Source organism: Mandrillus leucophaeus, unplaced genomic scaffold (genome assembly GCF_000951045.1).
Source record: "Mandrillus leucophaeus isolate KB7577 unplaced genomic scaffold, Mleu.le_1.0 Scaffold4, whole genome shotgun sequence".
In the NCBI taxonomy this organism is placed as follows: Eukaryota; Metazoa; Chordata; class Mammalia; order Primates; family Cercopithecidae; genus Mandrillus; species Mandrillus leucophaeus.
Genome location: NW_012104253.1, coordinates 1,078,335 through 1,091,328, shown reverse-complemented (window position 1 = coordinate 1,091,328; position 12,994 = coordinate 1,078,335). Strand labels below are relative to the sequence as shown.

General features: G+C 42.0%; 1 protein-coding gene across 2 annotated transcripts in view; it reads left to right on the top strand.

The window, feature by feature from the left end:
• TRAF3 (TNF receptor-associated factor 3) overlaps positions 1-12,994 on the top strand; it is a 76,937-nt gene that overhangs the window by 25,628 nt on the left and 38,315 nt on the right. The gene's annotated exons all lie outside the window — the stretch shown is intronic.

Sequence of the window (12,994 nt, the reverse complement as noted above, 5' to 3'; positions counted from 1 at the left end):
AACTCCCAACCTCAGGTGATCCACTCACTTCGGCCTCCCAAAGTGCTGGGATTACAGGCATGAGCCACTGCACCCAGCCTAAGAACCTCTATTCTAATGTCACAATCTCCAAAGTTATTAGAAACCTGCATCCAAGGGCACCTGCTGAAGTCCTATAGCTGACTATAAACTACCTTTTGAAGAGGATCAACACAGCAGTTGTCTGTGGATGACAAAAAGTCTTAAGGCAACCACTATTAAAGGCACAATTGACTAGGAATTTTGATTACTTTTGTGGCATACGATTTTACATAATAATTACAATTATTAATAACATACGCTAAGTCATATCAGAATTCTAGGAGTTTCCCATTACTTTGTAACACATACCAATAACATATTTATATAAATACAGGTCAAAGAAAGCCAAACACCATTTCATATTTGACAATGCTTCCTGTATGATTTTTATACCAAATAAGCCAAATTTCACCATTGCATTAGTGTACTAATTAATGTTAAAGCCAATTCTTAATAAAACATTATAGACAAATCTACCCAATTTTAATGTCGGACCAGAAGGTAAGATTCTTATATACCTTTTATAATCCTTTACAAATTTTTGTTAAAGAGTGCTCTAAGAAAACCCTGTTGTGCTTTTATTCCAGTGTTCAATTTACAGAACTAAATCATTGCACTTTAACTTCAGCCAGTGTGTTCACACACAGAATTTCTTTTACAAAATTAATTTTTCACAAAATTTCCACAACTTTTGCAAACCTTCAGCTTTAAAATCCTAACTTAAAACAATCCCTTAGCCCTTTAATCTAGGCCAAAAAAAAGAATCCACATTCACATGTCTTCTAATCTTTTACCAAAACACATTTCACTTTCCCTACACACCTTGCATGTAAAACTGTTTTTCCAGTAGTCTCAAATACATGTTGTACTATTGACTCTTAACAGTGTTTATTTTTGGTGAAAAACTTGGTATGCAGTTTTAATTATGTAGTAGGTACGGAGCCTAGGACACCAGGCAGAAGTGCAGATAAGGTCTGACTCTTTCTAGCATAGCTAGGAGGCATGGCTAACCCTACATGTCCCCAGGCCTTACCTAGAATCTATGGGTCTAGGTAAGTTGAACAATTTTCAAAAGTCAAAGAGGCAGGTTATAAACTTAAAGCATTTGGCAAACCTAAAATTTGACCTACCTGATTTAGACCAAATGTCTTTATTTTACCAATAATCTTAAAAATTTTCTTTACTTCCCACAGCTTAAGTCACATGAATTAAAAGGCATTATACTTTTTACTTTTCTGACAAAATATTTAAGCACTTATTTTTAAACCAGTTAATCAAAGCCTTTTATATCACACACACAACACATATAAATACACAGACAGAAGAAAATGTAGTAGTTGTAAGGTTTTTCATTTGCCAGTTTCTTAATTGGATTAGTGGCTTTATGGTGGAGCCCTGGAGGAACAGGGCGAGGAAAGCATGCAGTTTCTACGGCCTAATAAGCAAGCACAATTGGAAGGCAAGACAGAGCCCCAGAACTTGAGGATCCCATTTTTATATTGGATCCTGGATCCCCAAAAGAGAAACGCTACAGAACAAGACAGTGCAATGATTTTACCACGTATTTCGTTGCCAGGAGCCCATCAGCCCTTTCTGTGATCAGCCCATCCCCCACAGGAGTCTTATCTCTCAGTGGGGAAGGGTGAGGACATCTCCATATCTTCCAGGTGGTCAAGAGCATGCTTTTGATCCAGACACACAAAGATCCACGTATCCCCACCATTCCATTTAGCTCTCCCCAAAAGTATTAAATGTATTTCCTACCTAGTTATTACACATCGAAGCTGTCTGATAATGTGAAGTAATATCTGATACCCCCAAAGTAAAAACCGATAATGCGGTGCAAAGCAGAATGGAGCCTTAGCTTTTGGGAGGATCTATCCTTGGGGTTTAATAATCCTTGGGGTTCCATGAGGAAAAGAGAGGTTTTCCCAAAACAGGGTGTGTGGTGCTTCCTCTGTTTCTCCTAAGAAGGTCCCAGGCTGTTAGAGCTCGAATATCCACTTTTAATTAAGTGACTTTTAACCATAGCACTCTTTAAAAAGTCCTTTTACATCTCTTATTACCCAGCTTTAGCCACGCCAAACCGCCAATATTCCTGGCTTTTGAACTTGCCAAACGTAACCGCCCAGGTGCTCAGAGAAAGGAAAACTTAAGATGGTTCGTGAAGGGGAGGAGAATCAACAAATGGCAAAGGTCACCCAAATACCAATCAGAAGGTGTTCATTTTCTAGGCTAAAAATTGAACCTGAACTCAGGCCACCATTGTGAAAAGACAAAGCCTTAACTGCTGAGCTACAGCATTGGGCAGTTTCCATTGCTCTTCCCAGGAGCCCAGAGCAGTAAATTTTGAGCTTGCAAAGGCTTTTTACTGCTCAAGATAATTTGTAGAGCTAACTACTACCCAAAATCCCTGTTCCCTGGCAGGCAGAGACAGAGGAAGTACTGCCACGTGATTACAAGATCAAGCTCTCAAGGACATTCCTCAACATGTGGTCTTTGGGCAAGATGGTGGCCCTGAATAACAGAAAAGATGGGAAAGGGAAAGAAAGGGAGAAAAGCATTGCCTGCAGCAGAGTGGGGAATGTGAGAAGCTCAGGGGCACCAGAGAAAGACCCACCCATTGCGGCTGACACTGACTCAGAAGTTCAGGTAGCTGCTCGTTGGGAGCGTAGGGATCTTTCCCAGCATTCCCGTCAGCTCGAGTTTCCCCTTTTGGGGAGGAAAAAGTTCCCCATGTCCCATGATCTTGGACATGTCTAATTCTGTCACCCACAGCTGTCAGCAAAGAGTACAAGGCAGATTAATCCAAAGAGAATAGCAGTTAACATCCCATAGTGCCAACCGGTTCTTAGTCGAGAGGGACTCCACTGAGAGGGGCCTCCAACCCCCTACATTTTATTAAGGACTAACCTTCCTAAGTTGGGCCTCAAACCCAAGTTCAGTCAAGTGTGCTTGCCTTATGTTAAGAGGCGCCTTTATCCCTCTCTTAGGAGAGACTCTAACTCCCCTAAGTTGGGCCTAACCCAATCCCATCCTTTACCCAGGTAAATGCATCCCACTTACCCAAAGTTGGCCAATCAGTGCAGCAGTCTATTTCCTTTGGGTTGGGAGTCTCCTCAGTATCATCCCTTTGGGGCTTGCCAGGAAGATATTACCGGAAAGGGGTCCCAATCCAGACCCCAAGAGAGGTTTATTGAATCTCATGCAAGAAGGAGTTCAGGGTGAATCTGTAAAGTGAAAGCAAGTTTATTATAGAAGTAAAGAAGTAAAAGAGTGGCTACCCCATAGGCAGAGCAGCCAATTTGTATTTTCTTAATGATACTGATATTGAACATCTTTTTATGTGCTTGTTGGATATTTCTGTATCTTCCTTGGAGAAACACTTATGCAGATCCTTTGCTCATTTTAAAATTGGGTTGTCTTTCATGGTTGAGTTGTAAGAGTGCTTTATATGTATTCTAGATGCTAGACTCTTATTAGATATGTGATTTGCAAATATTTCCTCCCATTCTATTAATTGTCTTTTCACTTTATTGATTACCTCCTTTGGTGCACGAAAGTTTTTCATTTTGGTGAAGTTCAGTTTATCTAGTTTTTTATTTTGTTGCTTGTACTTTTGTTGTTGTATCTAATAATCCATTGCCAAATTCAAGGTCATTAAAGATTTACCTCCTGTGTTTTCTTCTAAGAGTTTTATAGTTTTAGCTATTATATTTTGGTTGTTGATCCATTTTGAGTTAGTTTGTATATGTGGAGTGAGGTAGAGGTCCAAGTTTGTTTTGCAAGTGTTAATCCAGCTGTCCTAGAACCGTTTATTAAACTATTCTTTTCCTACTGAATGGTCTCATTTGGCACCCCTGTCAAAAGTCACTTGAGGCCAGGTGCAGTAGCTCATGCCTGTAATCTCAACACTTTGGGAGGTCAAGTTGGGCAGATCACTTGAGGTTAGGAGTTTCAGACCAGCCTGGCCTACATGGCAAAACCCCATCTCTACTAAAAAAATACAAAAATAGCCAGGTGCAGTGGCACACACCTGTAATCTCAGCTACTCGGGATGCTGAGACATGAGAATCACTTGAACCTGGGAGGCAGAGGTTGCAATGAGCTGAGATTACACCACTGCACTCCAGCCTGGGCAACAGAGCCAGACTGTCTCAAAAAAAAAAGGTCACTTGGTCATATATATATATGTGTGTGTGTGTGTGTGTGTGTGTGTGTGTGTTTACTTTTGTACTTTCGATTTTATTCCGTTGGTCTATATGTCTGTTCTTCTGCCAGTGCCATATAGTTTTGATTACTAAAGCTTTGCAGTAAGTTTTAAAAGAGGGAAGGATGAGTCTAAAACATTGGTCTTCTTCTTCAATATTGTTTTGGCTATTTGAGGTCTCTTGCAGTTCCTTATGAATTTGAGGATCAGATTTTTATTTTTATTTTTTCTGTTGTAGAAATAGTGTCTCACTATATTGCCCATGCTGATCTTGAACTCCTGGCCTCAAGTGATCCTCCTGCCTCGGCATCCCAAACTGCTAGGATTATAAGTGTAAGCTACGGTTCCTGGTCTCAATTTTTTTATTTCTGCAAAACAGGGCCGTTGGAAATTTGATAGGGGTTGCATTGAATCTGTGAATCACTTTGGGTAGTATCTTAGGGTACCCCAGAAAAACAGAGCCAATTGTGCGTGTGTATGTGTGTGTGTGTGTGTGTGTGTCTTAGTCTTAGAGATTTGTTAAAAGGAATTGACTCACACAATTACGGAGGTAGGCATATCCCAAGATCTGCAGGAGGAGTTGGCAAGCTAGAGATCCAAGAGAGCAGATGGTTTACTTCTAGCCCTAGCCCAAGACTGAAGGCCTGAGAACTGGGGAAGCTAGTGGTGTAGTTCCTGTCTGAAAGCTTGCAGGCCAAAGACCCAGGAAGAGCCATCGTTTCAGTTTGAGTCCAAAGGCAGGAAAAAAAGCTGATGTCTCAGCTTGAAGATAGGCAGGAAGAACCTGCCTTGCTGCAGGGAGAGGGTCAGCCTTTTTGTTTTACTCAAGCCTTGAACTAATTAGATGACAGCCACTCGTATTGGGGATGGCAGTCTGCTTTACTCAGTCTACCAGTTTAAATGTTAATCCCATCTATAACATCCTCACAGAAACACACCTAGAATAATGTTTTACCATTATTTTAATACCATAAAATAATGGCATAAACATTATAAATTATTGGTAGTACCATAGTTAGTATTTACCAAAATATTAGGTTTTCCAATCCATTTACATGGGATATCTTGCCATTTATTTTTGTCTTAATTTATTTCATCAGTGTTTGTAGTTTTTATTGAAAAATTCTTTTGTCTCCTTGGTTAAATTTATTTCTGAGTAGTTTATTATTTTAGATGCTATTGTAAATATAATTGCATTCTTAATTCCTTTTTTTGCTTATTTATTGCTGGTGTATAGAAACACAGATGATGTTTGTGTGTTGATCTTGTACCCTGCAACTCTGATGGATAATGTTGTCTGTGAATAGATTTACTCTTTCTTTCCCAATTTGGATGGTTTTTATTTCTTTTTTCTGCCTAATTGCTCTGGCTGGAACTTCCAGGACAGTATTGATTCGTAGTGATGAAAATAGGTATCTTTGTTTTGCCCTGTTCTTAGGAGGAAAGCTTTCAGTTTTTCACCAGTGTATGTGGGTTTTTCACAGATACCCTTTATCATGCTTAGTAACTTCCTTTCTGTTCCTAGTATTCTGAGTGTTTTTATCATGAAAGGTTGTTGGATTGTGTCAAATACTTTTTCTACATTAATCAAACTAATTGTGTGGGTTTTTTCCCCCTTGTCCTATTAGTATATATTACACTGATTGGTTTTTGTGTGTGGAACCAACCTTGCATTCCTGGGATGAATCTCACTTGGAGTTTTCTAATATATTTTTTTTGGGATCTCATTCATTTTTGAAAGATAGTTTTACTGGATATAGAATTCTTGGTTGAAAAATAGCCAGACATGATGGCACTGGCCTGTAGTCCCAGCTTCCAGAGAGACTGAGGCAGGTGGATTGCTTGAGCCCAGGAGTTGGAGGCTGCAGTGAGCTATGATTGCACCACTGCACTACAGCCTGGGTGACAGAGTAAGATCCCTTCTCCAAAAAAAAAAAGAATTCTTGATTGACAGATTTTTTTCTTTGAGCCCTTTAATTTGTTACCTTTTGGCCTCCATGGCTTTAGATGAGAAATCAGTTGTTAATCTTACTGAGCAGTCCTTGTACTTGAAGAGTCACTTCTCTCTTGCTGCTTTCTACAGTTTGACTACAGTGTGTCTGGGTGTGGCTCTTTGAATTGAATTTATCCTATTTGGAATTTGTCGAGCTTCCTGGTTATGCATTATGCAGATTAATGTTTCTCATTAATTACAGGACTTTTCTACCATTATTTCTTCAAACTTTTTTTTGTTTCTTTTTCTCTCTGTCTTTCTGAGACGCTATAATGTGTATGTTGGTACAATTGATGGTGTCCCACAAGTCTCTGAGGCTGTTTATTTTCTTCATTATTTTTTTTTCTGTTCCTAACACCACTGTATAATCTCAATTGTCCTGTCTGTAAGTTCTCTGATTCTTACTGCTTTCTGTTTATTTATGCTGTTGAGCCCCTGTGGTGAATTTTTCATTTCAGTTTTTGTGCTTTTCAACTCCAGAATTTGTTTGGTTCTTTTTTTAAAATATTTTTTTCTTCATCAATATTCTGTATTCAGCGAGACATTGTTCTGATGGATGTTTCAGATTTTTGAACATGGTTTTCTTTAGTTCTTTGAACATATTTAAAATAGCATATTTAAAGTCTTCATCCATAAGTCTAATGTCTGGGCTTCCTCTTGAACAATTTCTGTTACTTACCTTTTTTCTGCATGTGAATTGAACTTTCCTGTTTCTTTGCATGCTTTGTAATATTTTGTTGAAAGCTGGAAAATACTGTGACAACTTTGGAAATGAGATTCTTCCTTCTCCCCCAGGGTTTGTTGGCTGCTTGTTACAGTCATTGTTTGTATAGTTACTTTTCTGAGCTAATTTTGTATAGTATATATTCTTCATCATGTGTGGCCACTGAGTTCTCTGTTCCATTAATATAGTGGTCAGCTTATGATTAGACAGAGATTTAAGCACCTAGAACAAAAAATATCTCCCAGTCTTTTGAAATGAGGTCTGTGTGTATGTTGGAGCACAGCTTCAACACTCAGCCAGGCGTTTGACGGTGACCCCTTAGCATTCACTGCCAGCTTGCACAGAACCTGAAGGTCAGCCAGAGTGGAAGCCTAGGCCTTTTCAGGTCTTTCCTGAACATGTACACAGCCCTGGGCATTTGTGGAACCTTCTAGATTTCCAAGAATGTGTCAGAGCTTTTCAAACCCTTATTTTCCAAAACATCTTACTCCTCAGCTTTTCTTCCCAAGCTTTTGGTAAATCTATTGTTTGCCTCAACTGTTATCCAGTGGTTCAGGCAGCAGCAAATAATTGTCTGTAAATATTTCCAGTAACCTTTTCCCCTGTTTCCCTAGTAGATGCCTCAGCACTGGGAGGTTAAGTCAAACCCTTTGAGCCAATCTTCCAGGGAGTCAATAGACAGGTCAAAACAAACAACTGCAGTTCTTTGCAGATGAGGCCCATTCCAATGCTCCCTCTTGGACCGGTGGCACCAGAGTGGCAGCCTGTTGTCTTCTAGGCCACTGCTGCAGCCAGGATGGGACCAGAGAAGGTTAAAATGCTGCGGAACTCACTGTTCTTGCTGAGATTCAGCTGGTTTTTCTTGATTTAAGTGTTCTTCTGATTGCTGCAAGTTTTTAGTTAGTTTCCAAAGTTTTAAAATAGTAGATTCTGACAGTTTTTGCCAGTTTTTAAAATGCGTATATTGAAGGATAGACTTTCAGTTCCTTACTCAGCCATTTTTGTGGACATGACTTACTAGTCATAACTTAAATTTAATATTTTAGGACATAATCTAAATTTTAAAATTATGATCAGTTTCGAGTTTGCCAAATTTATGTACACCTTACTCGATTACACAAGAGATTTAAGATGGCTTACAAGGATAAATAGCATAAGAGACGCAATAAATTATTGTTGTCAGTATTTGTTGGGTTGAGGGCATATTAGTAAAAACTGCCCTCCATGCCGTTGAGAACTTGATCCTAGAGACAGAAATGTTTCCTTGGCAGCCTTGAGGTTCTTGCCCTCTCTCTGTTACGTCAGTGGTGGGGAACCTGGGGTAGATTCGCCTTGGTGGCTTCTCCTGCATGACTGCGTTGGATTGAGGGAGATACGCCAGGTTAGTGCCCAGCAGTAGGGATGGTTGTTACTGTCTGCCTCTAAGTTGATTGTGAGAAATGTGTCTCCAGTGTTGGTTTTCCTAAATCCAAAACTCTCCTTTGCTCAGGACAGTACAGATAGGTGTTTATATCTAAGACATCGTCTCTATTGTCCTAGTTGCTTCAGGAGGTGATCAGGGGATTCTCACACTTCAGATCAGAAGTGACTGCTCTTGGTGGCTGTTGATCACTGGGAGAGTCAAGGGTCATCAGTAAACCTGAGACTTGTCCATCCACTGGTTCTGGTTCCTGTTGAGGTGTCTGTCCCCTGTTTTCCCAGAAGCCAGTTCGGTCCTGTGGCCACCTCATTGATATAGAAGGTCACAGGGCTGCCAGCTGGACTCTGCTCAGGGTTTGTGTCATTTATTTCTTCAGCTTTTGTTGAAAAAGCATGTTTTCCTTGAGCAATGTCTGTGAATTTGACATAGTGGCTCATTTACTAGTCTGATTTGAGAACACCTCCTTTTGACGTTGCTTCTGTGATAGAATTAGAGCTGCTTTCTGGTTTTATATATTGGATTGTCCCTTTTTCATCAGCATCACTCACAAGTTAATCTGAATTTTTTTTTTTTTTTTTTGAGATGGAATCTCATTCTGTCGCCCAGGCTGGAGTACAGTGGCACGATCTCGGGTCACTGAAACTTCCGCCTTCCAGGTTCAAGCAATTCTCCTGCCTCAGCTTCCCGAGTAGCTGGGACTACAGGCATGCGCCACAATGCCCAGCTGATTTTTGTATTTTAGTAGAGACAAGATTTCACCATGTTGGCCAGGCTGGTCTCGAACTCCTGACCTCAAGTGATCCACCCGCCTCAGCCTCCCAAAGTGCGGGGATTACAGGCATGAGTCACTGCGCCCGGCCTAATAAAATTAAGATTTCTCTTCATTAAAAGACACCATAAAGTTAAAGTCAAGCTCGCTTTGGCAGCACATATACGAAAATTGGAACAATACAGAGAAGATTAGTATGGCCCCCGCGCAAGGATGACACACAAATTCGTGAAGCAGTTCCATATTTTTAAAACACATGCACATGTATGTTTACTGCAGCACTATTTACAATAGCAAAGACTTGGAACCAACCCAAATGCCCATCAATGATAGACTGGATAAAGAAAATGTAGCACGTGTACACCATGGAATGCTATGTAGCCATAAAAAAGAATGAGTTCATGACCTTTGCAGGGACATGGATGAAGCTGGAAACCATCATTCTTAGCAAACTAACAGAGGAACAGAAAACCAAACACCACATGTTCTCACTCATAAGTTGGAGTTGAACAATGAGAACACATGGACACAGGGAGGGGAACATCACACACCGGGGCCTGTCGGAAGGTGGGGATGGCATTAGTAGAAATACCTAATGCAGATGACGGGTTGATGGGTGCAGCAAATCACTATGGCACATGTATACCTATGTAACAAACCTGCACGTTCTGCACATGTATCCCAGAACTTACAATAATTTAAAAAAAAAAATCAAGCCATAAATTGGGAAAAGACATCTGTAATACATAAAACTAACAAAGGATTAGCTGTTAACATATTAAATAGATGGGGAATCTCTCCAAATCAATATTACAAGAGACAATAACCCAATTAAAAAAATGACACCACCAGGCACAGTGGTTCATGCCTGTAATCCCAGTGCTTTGGGAGGCTGAGGTAGAAGGATCACTTGAGGCCAGGAGCTTGAGAGCAGGCAAGACCCCCAGCTCCTGAAAAAAATTAAAAAATTAGCTGGGCATGGTGGCATGTGCCTATAATCCTAGCTACTCTGGAGGCTGAGGTGGGAGGATTGCTTGAGCCCAGGGGTTCGAGGCTGCAGTGAGCCATGATGGCACCACTGTACTCCAGCCTGGGCGACAGAACGAGACTCCATCTCTTGAAAACACACACACGCACGCACACGCACACACACACACACACACACAGAAAACAATGACAAGAAGACACAATTTGGCATTTCACAGGAGAGAAAACAAGTGGCCTCTCGGCATATTAAGATGCCAAACCTTTCTAATCAGGATAAGGAGCAAAAAGACCATTGTCCTTGATTGGTAGAAATTAAGATGACCGATAACTGTAAGTGTTGGTGAGAGTGTGGTTTCATAGAAATTCTCATGCTGCTGGTGGAAGTATTTGTTGTTACCTCTGCTTTGGGGAGCAGTTTGGCACTTATTTACAAAATTGGCCTTTCATACAACCTACACACCAGCGACTCCTCTCTGCTCTCTGGATGTAGAGTCCAGAGCAAGGACTGGCAAACTCTTTCTGTTAGGGGCAAGAGAGTAAATATCCTAGGCGTTGTGGACCACATACACTCTTAGTCTTTGTTTTTATAACACTTAAAAAATCTGAAAAACATTCTTAGTTCAAAGACCTTACAAAAATAGGCTGCTGGCTAGATTTGAATTGCAGACTGTAGTTTGCCAATTCCTGATTCTCTGATCTAGGGGATGCATCCTGGGTAAACTTAGTTACATGCAGTCTTAGTGGCAGGAGGCCTGGGGAAAAGCACAGAGCAGTATGGGGGAGTTGAGAGAGAGGGTGGGAAGGTAGCCTCCTGGAGAAGGTTGGGGGCTGGCCTGCGTGTGTCTGGGTAGGCTCCGCAGTGGCCTGGCTGGGCGGGCCTAGGGGAACCTAAAGCCTCTGAGGCACGATGGGCCAGTGTGGAGAGCACAGTGGCAGGGGCCGGGGGCTGCAGGTCGAGGCTGGTCAACCCTTTTACCTGGCAGGCAAGGCTAGCACCAGGTGCCCTTGCTGCTTAGCTTGGAGAGATTAGTGAGCATCGTGATGAACCGGCAAGTTTGTAAGCAGATGACATCTATAATACATATACTTTAACATTAATGTTTTGAAAACTTTGTTTTCACAAATAAGTAATTTCCCACACTGTGCCACAGTAATGTTCTATGAAGCTAACACACTTGAGTTACTAACCAGTTCATCAGTCTCTCAAGTTCTCTGCTGCCGGCGTTCATTCCTGTTTGCTCCTAGCTGTGAAGTCAGGCTAGGAGTCTGTCAGCTCATGTGCCTGTCAGCTTCATGCAGGCAGCAAGAATGGAGCTCGGAAGGAGGGGCTCCGCCCACCCACCCAGCAACTACCTCCCCAGGATGCCCAGGACCTCAGGAGTGGAAGGAATTTGGCTCTTATTTTTCTAAGTAGCAAAAATAGATGAATTGGGTACAGGAATGCAGTGTGTTTTTGAGGGAGCTGGTGAGTTTTGAAAGGAACTTCCCCTTTTCACCTGAGGCATTACCGTATCATGAGAAAGGATGGAGGAGGCGTGGAGGTGGGAAACTACACAAGAAAAATCCTGTGGTGCAGAGGCTTCTGATGTGAGGTGGCTGGTCTAGGCAGCAGTGTTCCCTGAGGCTCCTGAGTCTGGTTCTCAGTGGGTCCCTCACCTCCCTTCACAGCCACTCCCTTCCTTACCACGGTACATGGGGGTGCAGGGCTGGCCAGGGGCTGTTGACAGGAGAGGAGTGGTGCAGGCTGAGCGTTAAAGACAGGAAGAGCATCCGTGCTGGAGCTGCCCTGCAGAAGCCTCGTAAAGATCATAAGGCACTGGGCAAAAACTTTTCCAAGAAAGTTCATGGTGCACACACGGACCTAAACACTAGCTGGCATTCCCAGGGTTTTTTTCATTATAGAAGTGCATGGCCATTGCATGGTATCCAGAAAACAAAGACCAGAGAAGCCAGACTTTATACCACCATCTGGAAACATTTAATTTATGCTTTAGGTAAGTGTTAGCAAATATTTAGGATGATTGATCAAATTATGAGTGTGTTTATGAGTGCACAGTGTAATTTTTATTAAAGCTCACATTTCTTCAGGAACTCGATTCAACTCCTTTACATTCCTGGTTATTTTCATTTACTTGATCTTGAGGTCTCATCTGGCAGAGCTGTGCAGGCTGGGACCTTTGTGGCTCATTTTGAGGAGCTGTTTACCTGTTGATGGGAACTTGCAGGTGGGAGGCAGCCAGTCTTAAAGAGTACCTTGTCAGCAGGTGTGGAAGAGAGCCGGCACAGACGGACCTGCCCTTTGTGGTGTCCCCTCTGCCAGCCCAGCCCTTTGGGCACATTGGCACCTACCTGAACCCGAGTCCCCTCGTGCACACAGGGAGCGGCACCTCCCTCACACGCTCCTCACTGGTGTGACAGGGTGTGGCGTGCTCTGTGGGTCCACAGCGGGCCCACCCCACAGCTCCGTGCACAGCATGTTGGGTCAGGGCGGTGCTAGATGAATAAGAAGAGGGTGGATGTCAAAACTGAGCACTTTGGGTACTGTGGGCACACTGTCACAGGGTTTACCCGGGAAGGAACAACTGGGCTCCAGAAGCAGGTTGACCAGGCCAGTCTGAGTCGTGGCATCGAGACTCATCTAGCAGAAGTCAATGAGGAAGGAAAACTGACTGAGAACAGCTGTTGTTTCAGCTAAAATCTCAGAATGATGCATTGAATTCAAAGTTACAACACAGAAAAATAGTATGTGTATTTTTTTAAACCTCAAAAATACTCTGTTTATTATTAACTTTAGAAAATTTTTGGCTGGGCACGGTGGCTCACGCCTGTAA